This window comes from Saimiri boliviensis, chromosome 8 (assembly GCF_048565385.1).
Source record: "Saimiri boliviensis isolate mSaiBol1 chromosome 8, mSaiBol1.pri, whole genome shotgun sequence".
NCBI classification, from domain to species: domain Eukaryota; kingdom Metazoa; phylum Chordata; class Mammalia; order Primates; family Cebidae; genus Saimiri; species Saimiri boliviensis.
Genome location: NC_133456.1, coordinates 25,671,891 through 25,686,650, shown reverse-complemented (window position 1 = coordinate 25,686,650; position 14,760 = coordinate 25,671,891). Strand labels below are relative to the sequence as shown.

Genomic DNA, 14,760 nt, shown 5'->3' with positions numbered 1-14,760 from the left:
GCCCTGGCCCGCCCCCGCTGCGCCCGGCCTTGCGCGGCGTAGGCGCTGGGATCCCGGAGCTGTGAGACGCGCAAGCCCCCCAACAAGCTGCCTGGTCCTCGGCCCGCAGCCACCTCTTTGCCTCCCACCCCTCGCCACGGTCTCGCAGCGTCCACGAGGGTCGGCTTCTGAAGCTTGGTCCCCAGGTGAGAACGGGAGACGGGCCCCACGACTTATGAAAAGCCCTGAGATAGCCCCGTAGAGCAGTCTGCGTGATTGAGGGGTAAGCGCTGGGGAGCCTGTCTGGCCGGGTCTGCCCCACAACCCCACCTTCATATCCAGCGCGGTACAAGCAGCTATGTTCCCTGCTGGGTGCCAGATAAAGTAGGCGACTTGCCTAGGAAAAGGTATTTTTGGAGAAATACGGTATTGGTCTTTTCAGCAGGGCAATCAGCTACCCTCTGGAAAGTGTGCTCGCTCTGCGCTGCCACTCCGGCCTCTAGGACTATCTGAGGGGGTTTGCTGACCCCCACCTGAAGCCAATGACACCTTGTCTCTGGGGCACCTTTCTGAAGACCACATAGTGCTTCACAGTCTACAAAAGCGTTCACAGACTGCTTTAGTCCATATCAATCCTGGCTAGCTTTTGGGCTCCCGCTTAGAGATAGGCAGAGTAAGGCTCAGAGCGGCTTGCCCAAGAGAAACACGTGGGTTGTTGGTGCTAGGCACCCTGCTGTGCCCTTTAATCCACCCTCCAGCTGGATCCTCAGCCAATCACTTTACAGTTGAAGAAACCGATTCAGAGAGGGCACCAGCCTTGCCCTGTCCCACAGCTTGGAAGGAGCAGGTGGAGAGGTAGAGCCAGGTCATCTTGCAGACACCTCCAGGGCACCTGTGCAGAGCTCGCCTACTCAGCTTCCTTCCTCTCCCCTCCTGGCACTGGGAGGTAGGGAGCATTGTCTCCTGCTTCTTCTGGAAGACATTGCTAGAGCAGGAATTTTTAACCAGACCCTTTCTAGGCTCTTTGGAATGCTGTGGGTCTGGGCTTGCTTAACCGGGGATATGGGGACATTCTCTGTACACCAAGTCAGTGCCAGGGATTCAGCTGCTGCTACCACCAGGAGCCAAACCACGGTTCAGCCAGAGGGCTTTAAGGACATTTGTGTTGAGAATGGTGAGAGGCTTTCTAGTTCACAGAAGTTGGAATGACCACTTCTGGCATTACAGCAGCCCTAGCTAGCCTGGGAAGAACAGTGGAATTTGCCCATTTTTGTAAGTGAAGAGATAGAGGCCTGTAAAGTTCAGTTATTCCTCATTTTGTCTCAGTGCAGGTCAGGATCGGGCATGGCCACAGCACTTCTCCATCTGCCCTGTCCGCCCTTGGTCTTCACTCCTCACACACTCTCAGCCTAGTGCCTCCCATCCGCTTAGTGAAAGCTGCAGCGAAAGGTCAGAAGAAGCTTGGAAGCAAAGACACATCCTTAGCAGCTACAGCACACAGGGAGGAGGCCCCAGTGGCCAGAAATTGGAGAACAGCCAAGATGATCCTGTTAAAACCTGAGTCAGATCAGGTCCCTTCTGGGCCCAGAAGCTTCCAGTGGCTCCCAACTCACTTAGAGTAAGTAAAGCCCAAGTTTTTACCACAATCTTTAATACCTTACAGCTAGATACAGCATTTACCCCAAACCATATCTAAGAAGCAGAGCTCCCTCAGTGTAGCAGGGAGAATCTATCATTGAGATTCCATGGCAGGAAGGAGAGAACAAAGCTCGGTGGTGCTCTTCAAAACAGATGACAAAAAAAAAGATTTCTCTTCACAGCAGTGAAAACCTCTAAGTTTCTTTTCCTCCAAAGCAATTCCTTCCTTCCTTCTACATAATCAAGTATAGACAAGGGCCTTGAAAATATATAAATTACATTGGTTAAATATTGTATGACCTTACCTATAAAACTATTTGGGCCTGGTGCCTTTTTGGAGTGATCTTTGCTCCATGCTTGAATTTCACATTTCACACATTTTACCAAGATATGTCTGACTCTAGACTCCTTCTCTTTTTATTATTACTACTCTATGTTTGGTGTATCCTTTTAATCTGGAAACTCATGTCTTTCTTCAGTTGAGGGAGACGTTCTTCTATTATATCCTGTTTCCCCCTAGACAGCTGCATGGATTCCTCCATTGCATCTTCAGGTCTCTGCTCAGATGCCACCTTATCACAGACACCTTCCTCGTTCACTCCATCTAAAACAGCATATCTGCTGCCCACAGTTCCTGGTCTCTGTTTATTTTGTTTCATGATCCTGATGTTTATATTATTTATTGATTTGTTTCTTTCCTTTGTCTCCCGATAGCTGACAAGCTCCTTAAGAACCTGGATTTGTATTTTTTTATTCACTCCTGTATTCCCAGCACAATTCTGAAACATGTTGAGGAAATGAGATTTTCTTCCAGCCCGGGTAAAACTGCCAATGGTTATGGGGTCTTTGGAGAGGCTCTTCAAGGTTGGGCACTCTCTTCCACAGCGCTGTAGCCACCAATCTTGTCCTCATCCCCTGTCCCACACACATACCTGAGAGCTCTAGCCTCCCCACTAGCTCCCACCTGCCCGGGGGTCTGAGCCCAGTCTGCTCTCTGCCAGGAAGCATTTTGAGGGCCCCATTTAGTGGCTCAATGGTCTGTGCACAAAGGGCCAACTGTGGCCATCAAGCCCTGTGGCCTCCCACAGTGAATGACTTCTCCTCACCTTTCCCAAGTGGGAAGCAACAATTCCCCCTACTCTCAGCTCACATGTCTCCAGCCCTGCTTCAAGGGTCTCTGACCAGAGTCCCCTACCTTCTGACCAGCTCTTCCTCTGAGGGCTGGGGTGCTGAAGAGACCTTATCCATTCTGGGCTTGGGAAGTGGTATGGAGCTGGGGGCTAGGGAATAGGCCGGCAGAAGGGCTGAGGGTGTGCAGGGGCCAGAAAAAACATACTGCAGGAGGTTGCTCAGGCTGGGCCAGACCCTTTCCCCACCAAGAAGGCCCCTGGTGCTGTGTAGACAAGAGGTCAGGTCTGTTCTGACACCAGGCAACTCAGATGAGGGCCCACTCCTCTCTCATGACCAGTGTCATCCCCACCCCTAGCCCCCCAGCCCTGAGCACACCTAGCTCTGAGGAATATCAGCCCAGGGACCTGGGGACCTGACAGTCCAAGAAGACACAGAAAAGGGCTGAGTCTTGAGAGCCTGACCCTGGCTCTGAGCACTGGCAAAGCCCCAGGGACACCCCCGGCCTGGAGGATCCAGGAGCAGCAGGGGCTGAGGTTGGGTGAGAGCTCCAGCTTCCCCTGGTCCATGGACACACCAGTGTGGTTCTGGGGTCAGAGGGCTCCTTGGCTTCCCCTCATCCCTGTCTCTGCCATGGACCATGGTCTCTCTGACGCCAGATAGATTTCCAGACAGGCAGGCAGCCTGGACCCCAGCCCAGTGGGGCTGTATGTGCATGGCAGCCTGGACTCTGGTTCTTCTGCAGAGTCCCTTACTCCTGAGTGGCCTTGGGCAAATCAGTTTGTCTCTCAGAGCCTCAGTTTCCTCCTCTGTAAAATGGGTGCTCAGACTCCTAACCTACTTACCTCAAAAGGTTGTTTGACTATAACCAAAGTAAGAGATGGAAAAAGGCATTGGAAAGTACAGAGATTCAGTAGAAGCTGTTACCATTCCTTCCAATATGTATTCACGGCTCCTGGACAGCTGTCCTGCCAGTGCCAAGCGTTGCTGTGGACATGAGATGCTGCTCCTGTGGTCAGGGCCTCCTGAGATCCCAGTGCAGAGTAGGGGACCCAGCAGGATGACAGTGATGCAGGTGATAAGGACAAGTGTGAAGGGGGCTATGGGTCCCACCCTGGGGAGACGCACTGAGAGCAGCAAGGAGCGGCACTGAGGAGCCGGGAGAGAGCACAGAGCAGGGCAGGTTAGTTCTGGGGAGTGGGCGTGGGTGTCACTCTCATGGAAGGCTGTGCCAAGCCCGGGAAAGACAAGACTAGAAGCGCAGGAAACAGTGGCCACCTTGTCAGTAGGACGAAAGCCATGGGGTTCTCTATCCCCGTTAATCCAATTTCAAGCCTCCAAAACTGGTGTTCAGGCAATTCATTTGAGCAATTCTTTTAAAAATAACACCTGCACATGTTTTTAAAGTTCAAGCACTACAGAAAGGCATGAAATGAAAAGTAAACTTCTACCCAGCACCAGTGCCACCTACCACTTCTGTGTGTTGTTATTCTAAATAATGTTCCTGGGATGGGCACAGTGACTCACGCCTGTAATCCCAGCACTTTGGGAGGTCAAGGCGGGCAGATTGCTTGAGTCCAGGAGTTCCAGACTAGCCTAGGCAACACGGCTGTTTCACCCGTCTCTACAAAAATACAAAAATTAGCCAGGCATGGTGGTGTGTGCCTGTAGTCCCAGCTACTTGGGAGGCTGAAGTGGGAAAATTGCTTGAGCCCAGGAGGTAGAGGCTGCAGTGAGCTGAGATTGCAACACCACGCTCTAGCCTGGGTGACAGAGCAAGACCCTATCTCAAAAAATCAAAAAAATAATAAATAAATAAAAATATGCCCATGTCTTTTGTGTCTGTACAAGAAGCATATGGCCCCACCTTGCATGCCAAATAGTGTCTGTGCCCCCAGAGGCATGGCTGCATAGACTGAATATGTGCCTTTGATGTCTGAATGAGTTTGGCCTGTGGGAGGCATTGCCAAACTACTGGAGTATGGGAGGAATGTGGTTCAGTGTACTCCCCTGGCTGGCTCCCCATGTGTCACCATTACTGGCTGTGTCCCTCTACCTATGGCCATGGCTTCATCAGGCAGCCTCTCCTAGAGGTGCCTTAACTCCTAACCCTGCCCATGTGTCTATAAATCTCTCCTGCGTTAAAGGCCCCTCAATTATTCTGTGGCAGCGTCCATGTGCCCTGCTGGGGCTGGGCCAGCGTGCATCAGCATTGCAGCTATTCAGTCTCTGTCATATTTCAAGATGCAAATCACATTTCTTTTCTAATTTGGACTGGTGTTTTCTAAACCTTTTGAAAAGTCACCCTCAGATTTCTTTTCTTAATACCATTGTTTTTATGGTTATAATTGATTATGATTATGATTGGGTTTCTTTCTTACTTTATTTGCAGTATATCATCAAGTAACTTTTTTCAGTAAAAGTGCTTGGAAGATAACCTTTCTGAGACTGTCCATGTCTAAAAACATCTTTAATTTGCAGTCATACTTTATTGATAGTTATGGAATTCTAGATTCAAAATGATTTCTGCTCAGAACTTGAAGGTACTGCTCCGCTGTCATCTGGCATCCGGTTTTGCTATGAGATGTTTGATACCAACTAGAATTTTATTCCTTTGAAGGTGCAATAGTCTGAATATTTGTGTCCCCTTGAAACTCACATGTTGAAATCCTAACTCCCAAGGTGATTGTATTAGAAGGTAGAGCCTTTGGGAGGTCACGAGGTCACACGGTAGAGCCCTCCTGAGTGGATTTATGCTCTTATAAAGGAGGCAGCAGAGAACCCTTCATCCCTCCCACCATGTGAGGCCACAGGGAGAAAATGCTGCCTTAGTCTATTTGCATTGCTATAAAGGAATACCTGAGACTGGGTAAATGATAAAGAAGTCTGGGCGCGGTGGCTCATGCCTGCAATCCCAGCACTTTGAGAGGCTGAGGCGGGTGGATCACAAGGTCAGGAGTTCCAGACCAGCCTGGCCAAAGTAGTGAAACCCTGTCTCTACTAAAATACAAAAACTAGCCAGGTGTGGTAGTGCTCACCTGTAGTCCCAGCTACTTGGGAGGCTGAGGCAGGAGAAAGGCTTGAACCTGGCAGGTGGAGGTTGCAGTGAGCCAAGATCCTGCCACTGCACTCCAGCCTGGGTGATACAGTGAGACTCTTGAAAGAAGGGGGCGGGGAAGGAAAGAAGGAAGGAGAGAAAGAAAGAAAGAGAACAAAAGAGAGAGAAAGAAAAAGAGAGAATGAAAGAAAAAGAAGGAGAAAGAGAGAAAAGAGGTGTATTTGGCTCACAGTTCTGCAGGTTGTACAGGAAGCATGGTGCCAGCATCTGTTCCTGGTGAGGGCTCAGAATGCTTCCACTTTTGGTGGAGGTGAAGGGGAATCATTATGCGCAGAGGTCACACAGAGAGAGAGGAAGCCAGGGCCTCTGCTGCTGGGGGGACCCTGCTCCTCAGCTTCTTGGTCTTACTTCCCTCTATATGGGGCTGTCTCAGCAGCTCCCGGCTGCACTGCTTGGTGCTGATGGGCCCAACAGGGGTCCTGGCCAGCTGCTGGCTGATCCTGCTAGTGTCATATGCTCATCTCTGACCCACTTGTTGTGGTCAGGGGCAAGTGGGTCACTGGCAGCCAGGCCTAGGCCAGCCCTGGAAAGGGAGGAGAGTTGGCCTTGCAGAATCTCACAGAGAGTGGGGAGGAAGTCCCCAGCACAAAACCAGAGTGTTGTCATTGTTACCAGAAGGGAACAGGGGGACACTGGTGAACATACAGCCTGCCCCACCTCCCTGACTGCAGAGGAGGAAGCAGAGGGCACAGCAGCTCACTCAAAGCAGTGCTGGGTCCTCAGCAGAGCAGAATTCACACCCATGTTTCCCCGCCTGCAGCCATGCTGGTACAGGGCTGGGCCTCCAAGGAGGTAGGACTTCATCACAGATGTGGGTAGGACTCAAGGTCTAGGGCTGTGGTATAGGCTGGTCTTCCAGGAGAGGCAGAGATTTGGGAAGGAGGAAGCGTCCAGACCACCCTGGTGGAGTCAGCTCTGGAGGGGGATGGCAGTAAGCAGCCTAGGAATTCCTTCCACCGCTGACACCCTCAGCCTGGAGAGGGGCCTTGGTCTGGCAGAGCTTCCCAGAGCCCAAGCCTCACATCTTTGCCTCTGCCTTTAGTTGCCCTATCCTCACTGCAAATCACCTCACAGCCCCGTCTGGGGGAACCTTCTTTGGTGTCTCCTCCAGCTCTTTGGTTAGTGGCGCATGCGCGGTGCACTTCGCAGCTAACAAAGCCCTTTGCAGAGGCCGCCTGAGTCCTCAGGATGCGCTGAGAGGCTGTGCTCTGCTCCCCGCTCTGTAGAGAAAGACATGCTGTTCATGTCTTCATCTACAGCAAGGCCCCAGGGCTGCGCCGAACACTTGCCTCTCAGAACCATGCTGGCCCGTTCCAGTTTCCCTGAGCTGTGACTGAGCCCATGGCAGGGACCAGGACACTGCCCCCCTCAAGGCTCCTGTGAATGAGGTGCGGGGCTTTGTAGGGTGGCCTAAACCACCACACCGTGAGTGCTGACCAGCCAGGCCCTACTGTTCATTGCAGCAAAAACTACTCCCAACCCAGAAAATGACAAGGTAGTGGGGATTTGGGAGAATCTGCTACCTCCTCTGTAGAGAAGGCTTTGAGACCCCAAAAAGGTGGAGGATATAGAGAGGGACCCCTTATAAGGCAGGAAGAGCTGGGTCAGGACATAGCTGAGGCACATGGAGGGCAGCGCTGCCTGGCACTCACCCATCCCCACATTGGCTGCCACAGGGTCCTTACCGTCCTTGCACCCACATGACTGTAGGAGGCTGCTGCCCCCTGGCCTGGGAGTGAGGAGCAAAGGGTCAGGGTCCTGGAGGTCCCAGCAGTGACCAGTGGCTAGGTGGGCACAGGCCAGCCACTGTGAGGATCTAGGACAGAGTTCTCATGCTGGCACAGAGACATAAAATATCAGTGTCTTAAACAGGATCTCTCTGCCTCTGGCCTCCTACCTGCTGAGTGTCACAGATGGGGATGATGACCCAGTGCAGGGGCCCAGACTCCTCCCACCTGTGGCTCTGCCATTGCTCAGTCACAGCCCTCACTCGTGTGGCCCAAGATGACTCAACCATACATGGGCTCCAGACCCTGGGGAGAGGAAGGAGGGAGGGAGGGCACAGTGGTGCTCTATAAGGGAACCCGGCAGAAGGGGCCACTATTAGCCCAGGTTGTGATGTCTCTCTGCCAGTGGGTTGGGAGCCCAGAGACCTGTAGGCTAAGCCCTGCTCTAACTGGCTGCAGAGATCTGAGCACGTCACCACCCGCCACTGGTCTCTGTTTTCTCCTCTGCACCAAGAATTCAGCCAAAACAACCCTTGGGGGTCTTGAGTGGAGGACTCTTAACTTACAACTCTTTGGGGGCAGATGGGAGAATGCCTTAGGGAAGGACAGATGGTTTGGGTTGCTAGGGCTCCCTGGCTGTGGCATGAGGCAGGGGGCTGGCCATGGATATAGCCCTGGAACTTCCAAGCTATATTGGAAAAACATCTGTGGACCACCAGATAATACAATAGGTAACTTTACTGAGTGCTTCCTGTATCCCAGGCACACAGCTCAGAGCTAACATTCGAGCAATTACTGAATGCTGGGCACTGTTCCGAGTGCTCTACAAATTCCACCTCACCTAACACATCATCTCTCTTGAGGTAGGAGCTATTGCTATTACCATGGGCATAATGAACCTGTAAAACAAGAACAAGCTGCCATGAAAAAGGAGCACTCAGAAAACGAGAGATGATTCCTGAAAATGTAATACTTGATGGTATCCATGCAAACTCAATCCAAAGACTGAAGAGCAGAATGGACATACCCAAGGAGCCAAATAAAAATGACAGATGGAAATCATGGGAATATTCCACAGCCAAGGCCTCAGTGTCCATGGGAAAGGCATTGAGTTCCCATTCAGAAAGAAGACAGGTCCAAATCAACTCCCCAGCCCCAGCCTGTCCTCCCCAGCTGAATCTGGCTGGCGGGCATTGATGGGTGACAGGGAGTTAATGAGTCACTCCTGCCTGGTTAAAGTCCTCAAAGTTTAACACATGTTTTTCAGGCCAACCTTGGGCCTGAAGTTCCTATCCCCTTTCCCCAAGGTGCCTGTCCCGTAAGTCCAACAGGCTGGGGTCACTGGCTGTCACTCAGCTCCAAGCTGTTTACAAGGAACCAAGGGTGGGCCATGGCTCAGCACATGAGGGGAAGCTTCACACACAAGGAAGGGCCTCAGAGGGCAATGAGATATCACCACCCAGCCCAATGCCAGGTACTTCCACACTGTCAGGACAACACCAGCCCAAGTAGAGTGAAGACAGAGCATGCAAAAGTTCTGTCCTTGCACTGGGAAACCTTCAACCTCATCATTGATCAAAGAAACACAAATGCAAACATGATATTGTTTTAATCCTATTGACAGGGATATTCTAGAGTTATAACACTGTTGGAAAGAGGTTAAATAGGTACATTTCCAGAAAATAACCTTGCACGATATATAGAGCCCTGAGCCAGTAAGTCTATGTTCAGAAACTGATTCAAAGAAATTCAGATTTGCAGTCAGATTTATGCACAGACTTGTACTTTGCAGCATGACTTGCCATTGAGAAAAAATGGAAACTGGTTAATGACCAACAGAAGGAAAACTGGTCATAAACCATGTCCCGTGCACGCAATGGAACATCATTTAACTGTTTAGATCAGGTTTTTAATACTACTTCATGAAAGTTAAAACTCTGCATAGTTGTCCTATCTAGGAATTATTCTAGATATGATTATGCAAGGAAAATTTATTCATAGAAAAAATTAAAAAATAAGAAATATTTAAGTGAATGATTTTTCAAATATTTATGTTGAATAGTGGGATTACAAGTGCTCTTTCTTTTTAGTATTACATATGTTACTTTTTCAGATTTTTTACAATGAACATATTGTAATTTTACTTTTATAACCAGAAAAAAATATGGTTTGCTTTATGTTTGTTTTGTGTGTTATTTTGCAATAGTTTTCTGTAAATTTACTCACTGACCAAAGTATCAGAATATACAGACAAGTATAAGGAGAAAAAAGTTATTGATAATCATCTTATTGTTAATATTTTCTGGCTATATTACAAAAATGGGAACATATCATACATACTGTTTCAGAGGCTTTTAAAAACATTATGGTTAAAGACACATTAAAAATGTACCATCTTAACCATTTATAAGTGTACAGTAGGGTTAAGTATATTCACATTGTTGCACAACCAATCTCCAGAACATTTTCATCTTGCAAAACTGACACTCTGTCCCCATTAAACCAGTACCCATCCCTCCTCCCCCCAGCTCCTGGCAACCACCATTGTACTTTCTGTCTCTATGAATTTGACTGCTCTAGATACCCCATATAAGGGGAATCGTTCAGTATGTGTCCTTTCGTGTCTGGTTAATTTCACTTAGCATACTGTCCACAAGGTTCACCCATATTGTAGCATGTGTCAGAATTTCTTTCCTTGTCAAAGCTAAATCATATGCCACTGTTCAGACCACATTTTGTTTATCCATTCACTCATTGAAGGACACTTGGGTTGCTTACAGAGGCTTTTAAAAACAGAACAATATATTGGCATATCATTTCTATGTTTTTTCTTTTTTTTTTTTTAAACCTGTAAGTAGGTATGATGTGGTACTGATAAGAGTGTATATTTTGTGTATTTAAAGTGAAGAGCTCTAGAAATGTTAATTAAGCTTACTTGTTCCAGATCTGAGTTCAAGTCCTGGATATCGTTGTTAATTTTCTGTCTCATTGATCTGTCTAATATTAATGTTGAAGTCTCTCACTATTATTGTGTGGGAGTCCAAGTCTCTTTATAAGTCTTATATATCTGGGTATTTGGGTATTGGGTGTGTATATATTTAGGATCTTTAGCTCTTCTTGTTGCATTGATCCTTTATCATTATATAATGTCCTTCTTTGCTTCTTTTGATCTTTGTTGCTTTAAAGACTATTTTATCAAAGGCAAAAATTGCAACTCCTGTTTTTTGTTTATTTGTTTATTTTTGCTCTCCATTTGGTTGGTAAATCTTTCTCCATCCCTTTGTTTTGAGACTTTGTGTATCCTTGCATGTGAGATGGGTCTGGATGCAGCATACCGATGGGTTTTGGCTGTGTCTTTTGATTGGGGGATTTAGTTGATTTAAATTTAGAATTAATAATAATATATGTGAGTTTAATACTGCCATTTAATATTAGCTGGCTGTTTTGCCCATTAGTTGATGTAAATTCTTCATTATATTGATGCTCTTTACTTTTTGGTATTTTTTAGAAAGGCTGATATTGGTTGTTCCTTTCTATGTGTAGTGTTTCTTTCAGAGGCTCTTGTAAAGCAGGTCTGGCGGTGATGAAATTTCTGAGTGCTTGCTTGTTCACAAAAGATTTTATTTTTCCTTCACTTATGAAGCTTAGTTTGGCTGGATGTGAAATTCTGGGTTGAAAGTTCTTTACTTTAAGGATGTTGAATATTGGCCCCCAATCTCTTCTGGCTTGTAGGGTTTCTGCTGAGAGATCTGCTTTAAGTCTGATAGGCTTCCCTTTGTGGGTAATCCGACCTTTCCCTCTGGCTGCCCTTAGCATTTTCTCCTTCATTTCAACCCTGATGAATCTGACGATTATGTGCCTTGAGGTTGGTCTTCTTAAGGAATATCTTTGTGGTGTTCTCTGTATTACCTGGAGTTGAATATTGTCCTGCTTTGCTAGGTTGGGAAAATTTTCCTGAATAATATCCTGAAGCATATTTTCCAGCTTGGATTCATTCTCTTCGTCACATTCAGGTACACCTATCAAGCGTAGATTAGGTCTTTTCACATAGTCCCATATTTCTTGGAGACTTTGCTCGTTCCTTTTTATCCTTTTTTTCTCTAATCTTATCTTCTTGTTTTATTTCATTGAGTTGGTCTTCGACCTCTGATATCCTTTCTTCTGCTTGATCAGTTTGGCTGTTAAAATGTGCATACTTCATGTAGTTCTCATATTGTGTTTTTCAGCTCCATCAATTCCCTTATATTCCTCTCTAAATTGTGTATTCTTGTTAACATTTCGTCAAACCTTTTTTCAAAGTTCTTAGTTTCTTTGGATTGGGTTAGAACAAGTTCTTTTAATTCACAGAAGTTTCTCATTATCCACATTTTGAAGCCTGCTTCTGTAATTGAAACACACTCGTTCTCTGTCAAGCCTTGTTTCTTTGCTGATGAGGAACTGTGATCCCCTGCTGAGGGAGAAGCATTCTGATCTTGGGTATTCTCAGCCTTTTTTGGCTGTTTTCTTCCCTTCATTGTAGATTTATCCATCTGTGGTCTTTATAATTACCGTCTTTGTAATTGAGTTTCTGAGTGGATGTCCAACTTATTGATTCCCAGCGCCAAAATCTGAGCAACCCACTGCGCTGGCTAAAACGGCGGCGTTAAGATTGATGGTGCTTTTCTGACTCTGCACCAAGAACCGCTGCTCTGAGGCGCTGGCAAAACCGCCTTGCCGGTCACAAGAGTCGCGCTGGCAACCCGTGGGGCTCCTCCGCTGGGAATCTCCTGGTGTGTGAGCAACAAGAATTCATGTGAAGGTGTGGCGTCCTCTCGTTCTTTGCGCTTTCACTGGGAGCTACAATCCCGAGCTGCTAGTGATCAGCCATCTTGGATCTCTCTCCTACAGTTTTACACGATGAAAAATTTCTGTGGATCGATGGTGGTGATGGTTGCACAACAATATGAATGTGCTTAATGCACTGAACTGTACACTCAAAAATGAGGAAGACAGTAATTTTATGTTATGTGTATTTTATCACAGTTTAAAATAAAACAAGGACTGTCGGGATGTATCAGTCAGTGCCCACCAAGGAGAGGCCAGCACACTACAGCAGGCCAAACAGAACAAATGTCATACCAGGGCTCGTGACAGAGACAGGTAGGTTAGAAGATGCAGTTCCCAGAGCCCCAGGAGTGGAGACTCCCACCTCACCCAGAGGCCTGGAGGAGCTGTGGGCAGGGGCTGTGGGCAAGGCAGATAGGAGGACACACAGGAGCCACCCGACAGGCACTGCTGGAACCTCACCCAGGCAGGGGAGGAGGCAGCCAGGTGCTCTGAGCTCTCTCTGCTGCCCCAACCCCAGTGTGCCCGTGCCTCCTATTGATGGAAACAAACCAGAAGTTAGTGTATACTGTCCTAGAGATCAGCCTCAGGACACTGGGGGCCAGGACAGGGCAGCCCAGGGAGATGAGCAGCACAAGAGACAGATGGGAGCCGAGGGAGTGGCGGCTCTACCGGGTGGTGGCCGTGGAGATGCAAATTGCCTTGAGCACATATTTTGGAGACAGAACCTCAGGACTAGGTACACTGGACATGGTTGAGAAACAGGTTTTGTTTTGCCTTTCTTTGGTAACTCTGAAAAGCAAAAGGTGTTAGAGAGAGTCAGGGTGGAGTGGAGAGAGACCAGGTTTCAAGGCAGACAGGCCTGGAGCCAGGAGGCTCCAGCATAGACCCAAGGGTGGAGGATGTTCACAGTATCTAACCGCGGGAGGGCACAGGTGCCGCAGAGGGATGGGGCAGAGGTGCCCCCTGTTACTGGCCATGGGACCCCCAGAGGTCCCCAAGGAGGGCCAATGACTACAGTTGCTGGGAGTTGGGGCATCTGGGGGGTTCAGGCAGTGCCCTTTGCCCAGGCTGGAATATTTTCCTGGCTGCTCCATCCATGCCAGGGCCTCCTGGGTGTGTCACCAGAAGAGTGAGGAAGTCATGCTCATATATTCTAAAGACAAGGGAAAGACTTAATGGGGTCCCATGGGGTTAGGCCACCACCTAGAGCCTACAGGAAAGAGGAAGACCTGGACACTCCTCTCTCCCCGCCCTGCCTGCTCTGGGAAAGGGTTCTGGGAAGGGCTGAGTCTGTACCTTGCACAGTCCCTACATGTCACTGGTCAGGCCAGGGCTGTTTCCAGCTGCTCATTTAGAAAAGTGTAGTCAGAACTGTCAAGAAAATCAACGAAGACAAAAATAAAATAGAAAAGGAAAGGTAAGAACACAGAGCTCATCGTGGGTGCAAGGGAGGCGGTGTCCACTCTCCTTTCAGACTTAGAACAGAGAATGAGTTTCTGAATTCCGGTTACAACCTTGTAGTGCCTTGAGAAGTTGCTGTGTTTGTGGGCAGGGGTCTTGGCTTCTCTTCGCCATCTGCACCCAGCACCCTGCACCCACTCTCCCGACCTAGCCCCCCAACCCCCTGCCTGCGAGCTCTCCCTCTCCCTCTAGCTTTTGCCTCCCCTGGCTCAATGCATCATCCTACAGTGCCAAGTCCTAATGTGAGGCCCACAGGGGCAGAATCATGCTGAACCTCTAGCCCCTTTCCTTCTGCAATGCCAGGATGTGCCAGCAGCCCTGCACCAGCTCTGCCTCTCCTGTCCGGTAGTCATCCCTGTGGGCCAGGCCCCCTACTCTGCTCGGGGTCGCCAGTGGTTCTCTGGGCCTGCCCAGGCCTGTGGATCATCCTGCCTGGGAGCAGTCAGCCACCTTCCCTTACCAGCCTCAGACCATCCTCATTCCTCAAGGCCTTGACCTCTTCAGCCACCTAGAAATGGGCCTTTATTTGGTCGGGGTCCTGGCTGGGACTTTTGTTCCATGCCTCTGGCCACTTCTTGCAAAAGCAAATGTTTCTCATACAGCATTGGGCACTTTGCCACTATTGGAAAGGCCAGGAAAATTCAGGGGCTTGAAGGGCTAGAGCCTCAGAAGTCAGATGTGGTCTGTGGTCTCTGCACTCGGAGTGTGACTCTTCCCATGCGATGGCTCCAGAACGTGTGACTGTATCAGATTCAGCTGGCAGATCAGCAGGAAGGTTAACAAGACAGTCTTGAGTTTCGTTCCCAGACCGGCGGAGCCAGGGACCCAGGAATCTGCATTTGCAGGGGACACTCAGCTAATCCTGAAATTCCTAGTTCAGTC

At 48.7% G+C, this 14,760-nt stretch overlaps 1 protein-coding gene across 3 annotated transcripts in view; it reads left to right on the top strand.

The window, feature by feature from the left end:
* The first annotated feature begins 16 nt into the window (after nt 1-16).
* CFAP100 (cilia and flagella associated protein 100) overlaps nt 17-14,760 on the top strand; it is an 85,908-nt gene continuing 71,164 nt past the window's right edge. Inside the window, exons 1-2 of one of the 3 annotated variants that reach the window (XM_039477156.2) lie at nt 17-185; nt 1,311-1,597. The gene's annotated coding sequence lies outside the window, so the exon portion shown is untranslated. Of the gene's footprint in view, nt 186-1,305; nt 1,598-14,760 lie in introns of all 3 variants that reach the window. The other 2 variants (XM_039477157.2, XM_074404183.1) reach the window with 2 other exon arrangements.